A 10,748-nucleotide genomic window follows, 5' to 3' on the forward strand; every position below is an offset into this window, starting at 1 on the left:
TGTTTGGCCATGGCAATTACAACAACCAGATGAAGGGCACCAAAGCAATGGTACACATTATACAAGGTATTTTTTATACAAATGAGAGGTAATGCTCGACAATGTCTTCAAAGCAACACAGGTTATACGTTATTCTATTCAATCGTGCCCTCGATGCTGCGGTGGCGAAATCAATGATGAAGCAGAGTGATAGTGCAGGCTTCCAACTATTGGCCATCCAGCGCTGCGAGGAGTAGCTAGGGTGTTTGCGTTACTTGTTTATGATCTCAGCACTAGCGGCTCAACTCTTGTATCTATTTTCCTTATCCACTTAATTAAAAAAAAAGGTGCAAACGCTTGCTTGAGAGTAGCCTATAAAAAAAGTGTGTCCTCATGGATAAACAGATAGGCTTTTAACCATCCAATAAATTTTATACAGAGTTCTTCATACTGCTAATGTCAAACTAATCAGTATTACATGTTAGAAGTTAAATTTGGTGCTTACCTCTTCGGATACACTTTCAGTATTATATTTGTCATCCCAGTACTACGTGCATATCCTGTAAAGTTGGTGGACACTCAACACCTGCATAACGGCAAACAGAAATAGGTGTTTAGCTACTCTTCTTCTGGATGATCCATTGCAGCCTCCCTATGCCGCGTTGGGTTTGGGGGTGGGGGGTTCTTACTGGGCACAGATCACTCCTTATTTCATCATATGATAGCCTGAACTTTTTGAAAATGACCTGCATCACAGCACAAAGATGGTCAGACCTACCTAAAAGGGACAACATGTTCATAAAAATCAGTAAACAGCACAGCGGCAGTCCTCGACAGCAAACATAAACACAACTAAACTTTTATCGGTGTGCAATTCAAAATCGATTGAAATGCTCCACTACTTTTTATACTTAAAGAAGTAATGAATGTTTTTAAGCTAATGATGAGAATCCATGCCGACATACACACACAGTACATGCTGAAGTTTGTAGTTACATACCAGGAAACCAACAGCCTGGCTTATGTGCTTAAGTTCATCCCATGCAGATCCTGCATACTGTTTGTACTTCATGGTTAGGCACAAGGTAAATAAAGTGAAGATATTAGTACTGGTGTTACATTATAGTTACTATTGAGTTCTTTTATTAAGCAAAACAATACAAACTATGCAGTTTGGTCCCTTGTGTGATTCTGATAGAATGTAGAATTTTCTAGTTAAAAAACACTTACTGAGAATAAAGTTATTAGACTGGAATGTTGGTTGCAAGCATCTAGTAATCATGGTATAAAGTGCATATCTTCAGAAAGAATAGCAAAATTGCATATATATTTACCTCTGGCTTGGATTGCGTGCACCATGCCTCTAGTTCTTCCAGCCCTTGTTTCACATATTCTCCATTGCTGAAAGAACACCACTCTCGCCGTACAAGAAGATTGACATAGTAACATCAGAAAAGGGAGAATTAGGAACTGGACAAGTTGAAGGCACGCAAGGAAAGTCCACACACGATAGAAGTTACCTATTGAAGAGTTGAGCATTGATGAATGCAAAAATCTGTGTAAATATCTTCCGAGAAAAAATTGTTGGGACCTGAAATTTCAGCATTATGGCCAGAAGTCAAAACAGAAAACGATGCAGCCAAATGCAATGCTGGTTTGAAGGTTTAAACTTACACAATTTTCTTGCAAGATTTTCAAGAGATCGTTCAAATGGTTGACTATCGCTTTCCAATACCTATCTAGGTCTGTTATCAAACTAGCCTTTGCACTTCTTGGCGCCTTTGAGTATCAATGTGTATACATGAATGAGCGTGAGACCAGCAGCAACAACTTATTGCCAAGCAGGTGCAGAACTAGCATGAAATCTTAACACAAATTATATTATAGCCTAATCATCAACCAATAGAAATTCATCAAGGTACAAAGGTACTCGTGATTAAATAATAGTCTAATTTCCTCTCATCAAGTTTGCAAAAGGGTTCAAGTGTCGTACCGAGTTACCAACTGAGAGGAACTAGCCAAGAACATGCAAGTGTGGGGCAAAGTTAACTTGGGATTCCCATGGGAGGTTGCTGAGATGTCTCATGCTTATTCTAAAACTTCTATTAATCCAGCAAGAATCTTCTAAAGTATGAAATGATAATTAACCTGAGGACTCGTGATAGATGGGGTAACCTGAATAACATGTGAGATACTTCTCTCTTCACATTGTCACGGATCATTCCATATAAACCTTCCACAAAGGCTGTAAGCTGTTGCTTGAAAAGGAATGCTGGATATTTTCCCTCAACTTGGCACACAAGATCCATATCAACAGTAATGCTTGAAGCACGGAATACCTGTGGATCATATAACGCCAAGGTATTAAGAAATGAGTCAAGATAACCTCGTCTAGCCTATCATAGAATTTTGACAAAATACAAATGCTAGAACTCAGAGAACCCTTGTTAATCATTTTGTTAAAAAAGTGACAACCACTTTGTTAAAATAAAGGATGATTATTCGTTCTCTTTCCTTTTTTTGTTTCTCGTTCTCTCTTTTGGCTTTTCTGGTTCTCCTTATGCGTGTTCAAGAAAAGAAAAGGATATATATACATATAACATACCATCCTCCCAAGGAAATACGTCTGAGTCGTCGTTCTTTTCAGTGGTGTTGTTACACCTGAGCCAGCAGGTTTCAGACTCTTTTGTAGTATAATCAACAATGATGATGCATTTGATAGCCAGTATACAAGATCGGCATTGCTGTCTTGTTTCTACAATACAAATTGTGCAAATTTAAAAAGGGCAACAATATAAATTGAATACGCCTGAAATAATCACGCTGTGATGGGACATAACTAGTAAATCGTAGAATGAAAACGAGCACAAGAATTATTTAACGCTTGAACACTAGCAATACCTGCATGGTTGAACTAAATATGTGAATAAGCCGGTCAAAAATATTAGTTTTTTCCGCCTCGAATGTTCTCCAATGAAGAAGACATTTGTATATGGTTATTGCAGCAACTGGTTTTCCGTCGCTAAATCCAATGTTTTCATTAACCCAGTTAATCAGTGCTTCAACACTCTCCTGCAAGGAAAAGGTGGAGCCATAATTTAATTTGTTTTCTAATGACTTGACTAACTGCTTTAATCACTGAATGTTGGCCCAAATAAGTACTTGGTGTCTCTCAATTAAGGATCTCCTGCCGCATTCCATAGGCGTGGGTCACTGCAGGGATGATTATATTAGATTCAATCATCAAAAATAAATCTAAAGAGTTATTAACAAGCAGTATAAGATTTTCCAAACCTGTTGTTTGTCTCCAGGTATGCTGCTGTTACCCAAATTCTGCACAGTTGCAAACACTCAGCAGCATAATAAGAATACAAAATAAGTTCTATCAGCGTGACAAACAATAAATGTATACCCAATAAAAAAGTTTAAGCTAAGCACAGCTACAAAAAAAGAAGTTTCACCAAAGCAGAGTAGTACCAGGTGCACCACTAATTAACACATGATTGAGTGCATCTATGTAACTAATCTTTGTGCCATTAGAAATGCACTAATTTTGTTTCTGAAATGATAGTCTATTCAGAGCAGCATTGCAACATCTGGTCAGATCGGGAGATCCAATGATAAATAGGGGCGGTGGTGGCGGAAGGATTTGGGGGCGAGCGTTGTACCCGCCTCGTCGTAGCGGTAGATCGCGTCCATGGCGTCCGGGTCGGAGGCGGCCGCCGGGATGTTCTTCTCCAGCTCCCACGTCTGCCGCGCCACCGCCGACGACGAGGTGGGCTCCATCGCGCTGTCTACGCCGGGCGGGCAGGCGGGTGGCAGGCAAAACCCTAGCTAGCTAGGAGCGGAAGGGGAGGATGAAGAAGGGGAAGACGGTGATGCGGGTGGGGAGGCAGGGTGGGAGGTCGAGCCCTGGCACAGGACGCAGCAGCGAGGTCGAGCGGGGGCGAGAGCTCAGATCCGTGGGCGTCAGCGGTCGGCTCGGCTCCTCGCGGCGCCGCGTGGCGGGGCAGGGGAGGAGGCGATGGGTGAGGGGCTAATGGCGCACCAGCTGGTGGTGCGCAATTAGTAGTTTTGCAAAAAAAAAATTATAGTAGTGGCGCACCTCCTCTGGTGCGCCATTAGTAGTTCTGCAAAAAAAATAAAAAAAAATAGTAGTGGCGCACCACCAACAGATGGGCCATTAGTAACACTGGTTACTAATGGCGCACTAGCTGTGGTGCGCCATTAGTAGTTTGCAAAAAAAACCAAAAAAAATTTATAGTAGTGGCGCACTACTAACAGATGCGCCATTAGTAACCCTGGTTACTAATTGCGCACCAGCTGCTGGTGCGCCATTAGTAGTTTTGCAAAAAAAAAATATAGTAGTGGCACACCGAGTGTGTGGTGCGCCATTAGTGTCCATCACACTAATGGCAAACCTCGCATGGTGCGCCACTACTATATAGTAGTGGCACACTGCTTGTGTGGTGCGCCATTAGTATCTATATCATCTATAGCCCTTTTCCTAGTAGTGTAACCACCCAGGCAGTACTACCGCCCTCCCCTGCCGGCCTCTCTTCCGCTTATTTTCCCTTTCTGGCATCTTGGGCTTCGTTGCCGATTTTAAGCGGGAGTATCGCTGGGAGCAGAGCGGTAGTACCTCTTCGGCGGTACTACCGCCCTCCCTTGACGGCCCCTCTTCAGCTTATTTCTACTCTCTGGCTTCTAAGGTGTTGTTGGTCTTTTTAAGATGAAGTATCGCTTCGCCAAGTAGTAGTACCGCTTGTGCACGACCGGTGCACATAATGGTTCTTCTCACCCAATGGTTCCCCATCCTTTGAGCTCGTATTTGCCCCCCATTGTTGACGTTGTTTGAGCTTGCTAACTCTCAATCCTTCCAATGATTATTACTAGTTCTTGATGGAAAAGAGAGAGGAGATCTAGATCCACATTGCCATCAATCACTTTCTCCTCTATATGAGGGGAACCCCTTGGCTCTTGATCTTGGAGTTCCTTGTGAGCTTCATGTTCTTCCTCTCATATTCGAGTTTTGTTGTTGTGGAGGGATTTGTGTGTGAGGGACTTGACCACTTCGTGTGTTCTGTCCATAGCATTAGTTGCATCGGTTTGAGTACTCCACGGTGCTACATGGAAGTGAAAAGTTGAGAATCTTATTACTCTTGGGTTCTTGGTACCCTAGAGCTTGTTCTTCTTGGGTGTTTTGGCGTCCTAGAAGCTTGGTGGTGCCTCAGAGCTCAATCAATGTGGTGTAATGCTCCGGCAAGCGTCGAGGTATCCAATTAGGTTGTGGAGATTTCCCCGAGCGTTTGAGGTCATCTCTGAGCCATAATTCATTGTGATGAAGCTTCATGGTGTTGTTGGGAGCCTCCAATTAAGTTATGGAGATTGCACCAATCTTGTTTGTACGGGTTTGGTGACCATCCTTAAGGGTCCCTTAGTGGAATCACGACATCTTGCATTATGCGAGGGCGTGAGGAGATTACGGTGGCCTTTGTGGCTTCTTGGGAAGCATTGTGCCTCCACACCGCTCCAAACGAAGATTAGCATCCACAAGGGTGTGAACTTCGGGATACATCGTCGCCTCCACGTACCTCGGTTATCTCTTACCAGAGCACTTTACTTATGCACTTTACTTAGTGATAATCATATTGTTTCTTGTTATATATCTTGCTATCACTTTGTTGGTTATCTTGCTTAGCATAAGTTGTTGGTACACATAGGTGAGCCTAGTTGTTTTAGGTTTTGTGCTTGACTAATTAAATGTTAGTTTTATTCCACATTTGTTCAAGCCTAAACCATAATTATTTTAAAATGCCTATTCACCCACCCTCTAGGCGACATCTACGTCCTTTCAACCGTGGAGTTGGTTCAACGATTGCCGTGGATATCAGTTGTTTACGGTTTTCCATGTACGGTTGGCAGCCGGATTGTGAGGGTCAAGTCCCACAAAATCGTAGTTATCTTCACTCTCATCGAAAGATCAGCCCGAGTTCACATCAAGTGGTATTAGCTTTCACTTCATTGGTGAGAGATTTATAGTTTTATTAGATTAGTTGTTTTGTGTCCTATAACCCAACAAGAAGCCAAAAAATATATAGAATAACTCATCCGTTATTCCTATATTTTTAGACTTAAGCAATTTGCATCTAGTATTTGCTTTGTTGAATTTTTGATTGCATTCATCCTAGTATTAATGCTGGTTTAGATTAGTTTGGGAGAAAAGTATCTACTAGATGACATACATTTTTGTCTACCCAAATTTCTTATCGCAAGTTGTCTTTCACCGAAAAGTAAAATAAAAAATCTTCCTCGGTTTTGTTTCCATCCCACCCTCGCTCCGCCTGTCACGCTCGCACATCTACCACTTTTTTTCTACGTTGGCTCCTTTGTAGCCTGATTTTTGCTCCAGGCCGCTTTGTTTTGGGCAGTATTCAGCGAGCCGCATCCACCGCTTTCCCCGGTTAAAAGCCAACCTTTGTTTTCTGTTTGCTCTATTCCTCCGCGCCGCTGTACACAAAGTTTCCTTGCACGATCTTGCATGCATACACGTGAGGCGTCTCATCACAAGAGTTGTGTTTTGTTTTCTTTGAACTGATTCGATTTGCCAGCTCTAATAGCACACGGTTTAGTCACTTTCACTTCTTGAAAGCCTAGACTTTGTAGGCATCGGTCGCTAATAACCAGCTTGGTAAAAAAAAAAAAGTAAAAAAAAAATATTGAAAAATAAATATCAGGTTGGCTAGCATATGCTCTAATTGCTACTCATGACATTATTTGCTTCTACTTGAAAGCCACTCCATCTATCATTTATTTTTGTGCTTTGTTATACACTACATCAATACCTCGCTTATATCTAGCAACTTGAAACCATCATATTTTCATCGGTTTCCACTCCATTGATTCAGTATCTGGAATTAGATTATTTTATCTGTTACTAGTCGACTGCCATCACTAGTTAGGAGTTTGTGCAATAATTCAACTTTTATTTCTTTTTGCTAAATTATACCGCTGAAATTGTGAGTTTGTGCATCAATACCTTTTCCAAGCTACACTTTTTCCTACCAATAAGTACACGTCCCGACTCTACTGATTCCTGGTTATCGCTCAATCCAATCTTAATCGGTGGATTGAAGCCAACACCAATGTGTCGATTACCACCTGTTGCATTGGTAAGAACAAGTAAGAATTTGATACTAAGTTTGAGTGTGAGCGAATTTTCTACACCACGTCCTACTAGTTGATAGGGAGTATACTGTGTGTGTTTTTCTCTTTCGCTAACAATGATAGAGAATTAGCCCAAACTTCAGGGCCTCACTGTGGATGTGAAGGTCACTAGCTAGCGCCTCACCCAACTTGAGGGTGCTTAGATTCTGGCAGAAGAGAGGCTCAAGGCCATAGATGAAGCACAAGGTGTTTCCAACAGGCATCTACATGTCATCTTGTCACGTCTGGACGAGTTGTAGAGTGCATCCCTCGTCAACAACAACGCTGCTCCTCACAACTCCATTGGTGGCACCGCTATTTTGCAAGCTCAACGTGTGCCCGTAGTTGATCCACAACACCCAGATATGGTCACCGATGTTGCCACCATAAACCAGCACCAACAACCCAATCCACGCGCCAACGAGGAACATGGGGACAACTACGGGGATTATTATGGTGATATCGAGCGTGGCCAAATGGTCAACCTCCATAATGACCATGCTCATCGAAAACTACGTTTCATCCATCAAGGTATGGCACGAGATCCACACTGGTATGATGTTAGAGATCATGGACACTCTAGTGCTAAAATTAAATTTACTATGTCTGCTTTCAATGGTAAATATGATCCTGATGTTTATCATGATTGGGAACTTTCAGTTGAACAAAAATTTGCATGTCATGATATTCCCGAGAATCAAAGAGTTAGGGCAGCCACTAGTGAATTCACAAACTTTGCTACTATTTGGTCGAGTGAGTATTGTTGTGCTAATGCAAACAATATATTTGCTACTTGGGATGCTTTAAAACGAGCTATGCGACAACATTATGTTCCTTCATATTATGCTATGGCAAATTGAATGAATTGCAACGTTTAAAACAAGCTGATAGTAATTCTGTAGACGATTATTATCAAGAATTGCAAACTAGCTTAATGCGATGTGGATTAGTTGAAATAGAAGATGCTATGATAGCTAGATTTCTAGGTCGTTTGAATCATGATATTCAGGATATATTGGACTATAAGGAGTACAATTCTATTACTCGTTTGTTTCATTTTGCTTTTAAAGCTGAAAGGGAAGTACAAGAACGACACAACAAGGGGTGAGTTAACTTTTCTGCAGGTCGCTGCTCATCATGGAGACCCTCTACTACTGTCCCATCTACTATTGAGTTAACACCAGCTATCTTGAACAATGGTGCACACTCGACAGGTTCAAAATCAGCTCCACAATCGTCCGAGGATTTGAAAGAGATGTCTCTAGCACGCACCACTTCGTCCGGACGCACAAGGGACATGAAGTATCATATATGCAAAGGTGGAGGGCACTTGATGAAGGACTTCCCAAATAAACGTACATTCATTGTATGGGAAGATGGTGAGTACTCCTCTCCGAGTTATTTGGATGAAGATACACATGTCATACATGCCACTAATAATGCAGGAGATACTAACGTGAATGACACTTAGGAGGTACATATTAATGCTGACATGGAAGATCAATACCCAAGTCTTGTAACCATGCGAGTACTAAGTGCCCAGGTGGGGCGTCCTGATATGCCTCAACGCCATAATCTTTTTCAAACTAAGTTTGTTGTCAAACGGCATTCCGTTCTATAATCATTGATGGTGGAAGCTGCAATAATTTGGCAAGTATAGATATGGTAGACAAGCTTTGCCTCACCACTACGAGACACCACCATCCATATTACATCCAATGGTTCAAAGATTGTGGTAAGTTGAAGGTAACGCGCTGTGTGAGAGTCAATTTTACACTTGGTTCTTACTATGAGTATGTTCATTGTGATGTAGTTCCTATGCAAGGAGTAGCGGAGGCCCCCTCTAGGCAAGGTGTGGCAGCCGCCACACCTTGTTTTGGCCCAAAAAACTAATTCATGTATGCTTATCACGATTTACCGGCTCGTTGGCGCTCGCTACATGGAAAAAAGTTGCTAAAAAACGAAAAGTGCCAGGCAACCACGTTAATTCGGCTTATGACAACGCCCAGCGGCGCTATTTGGACCTAAACCCTGCCACCAACAGAGCAAGGCAGCTCGCTCCAGCGCGCATGAAGCAATTTTCTAGCCCCATCGAAGCACGCACGCCACGAACCTTAGATAGTGCCGGCGGCGGCCAAGCGGACGGTTGTGGGCGGCGAGCGAGCGAATGCAGTGGAGGACGGCGGTGGGCGGAGGACAAACAACTCAGCTGGTTGCGACTGAGGTTAGGCACGGGGGCTCGGGCAGGCACCACTAAGAAGCGAGTGTCGAGCAGCGGCTGTGACCAAGCGGACGATCCCACAATCGCCAGCTCCACCTCCCTCACAGGGTCCGGCCTTCCATGTCTCTGACTCTCCAAACTCCAGCTCCCTCTCCCGCATAGTCCTCCCCCTCTCTGTTTTCTCGATTGAACAGGACACGGGTTTAGTTTGAGTGACCACACAGTCCTTCGATGCATCGTTGAGGATTTGAAAGAGGCATGGAGGCAAGAAACGGGGCAATATTTTTGAGCTCACCTCATAGAATCAATTATTCTTTGTTTTTATTGCATGATATTTTATTAATTCTTTATATACATTTGCCATATCGTCGTATGCCTGTTTATAGAAATTGACGTATCCGCATCACCGTCTTCATGTCTATACAGGTGCTTCGTAGGTTACAACACATGCCATTCATCAAGATCAAGTGAGTTCGAGAGAATTGTTTATCATTATGCTTAATAGTTCGCCACACCTTAATTTTTCTAGTCCTCCGCCTTTGTATGCAAGCTTGTTTTTTATTGTTAGGTCGACTTTGACAATATGATAATAGTGTTACCAATCATGGTAGAACAAATTCCTATATTCTTGTTTTTGAACGAAAAATCATTAATTTGCTTCATATGACCCCCGATGACATAATAAATAATGAGAAAGCTAAATCACCGGATCGTACTATGCATAATATGCTTGCCATCAGTTTTGAAAATTTTCCGTTGATTGTTCCAAATTCTGCACGAGACATACCGCATGCTCAGATAATTCATTTGTGCCCCTCTAATTCATATAGAGACTTTATGTGGGATAAAATTTATAGTGTAATTCATAATGTTATGTTACGACACGGGAAAGCGTATCAAGATATTCATAGTGGTGGTATTACAAATTTCTCACTCTCTCATGCGCTAATGCCTTTGGAACGACCTATATATGTTGCGTCTATTTTTGCTTTGCTCTATGATGTGTTCCAGGTAAATGAAAATCAAGGACGACTTTGTTTTCAAGAAAAGAAGGATAATATGGACATAGCAATCATGAAAATATTTGTAAATGTTGCACAAAAAATAACTGATATGGTACGTTTGCTCCTTCGTGTGTACTTCCTCCGTTCTTAAATATAAGTCTTTTAAGAGATTTCGTTAATTGACTACATATGAAGCAAAATGAGTTGATCTACACTCTAAAGTATGTCTATATACATCCGTATGTAGTTCCTTAGTGGAATTTCTAAAAAGATTTTATATTTAGGAACGGAGGGAGTACAATTTAAGTGACAAGAAAATAATGCTCCACTCTATATTG

The 10,748-nt window shown here is 41.9% G+C and overlaps 1 pseudogene; it reads right to left on the reverse strand.

The window, feature by feature from the left end:
* Positions 1-410: 410 nt before the first annotated feature.
* Positions 411-2,886, reverse strand: LOC123396581 (annotated as a pseudogene).
* Between the last annotated feature and the right edge of the window lie 7,862 nt (positions 2,887-10,748).

This window comes from Hordeum vulgare, chromosome 5H (assembly GCF_904849725.1).
Source record: "Hordeum vulgare subsp. vulgare chromosome 5H, MorexV3_pseudomolecules_assembly, whole genome shotgun sequence".
In the NCBI taxonomy this organism is placed as follows: Eukaryota; Viridiplantae; Streptophyta; class Magnoliopsida; order Poales; family Poaceae; genus Hordeum; species Hordeum vulgare.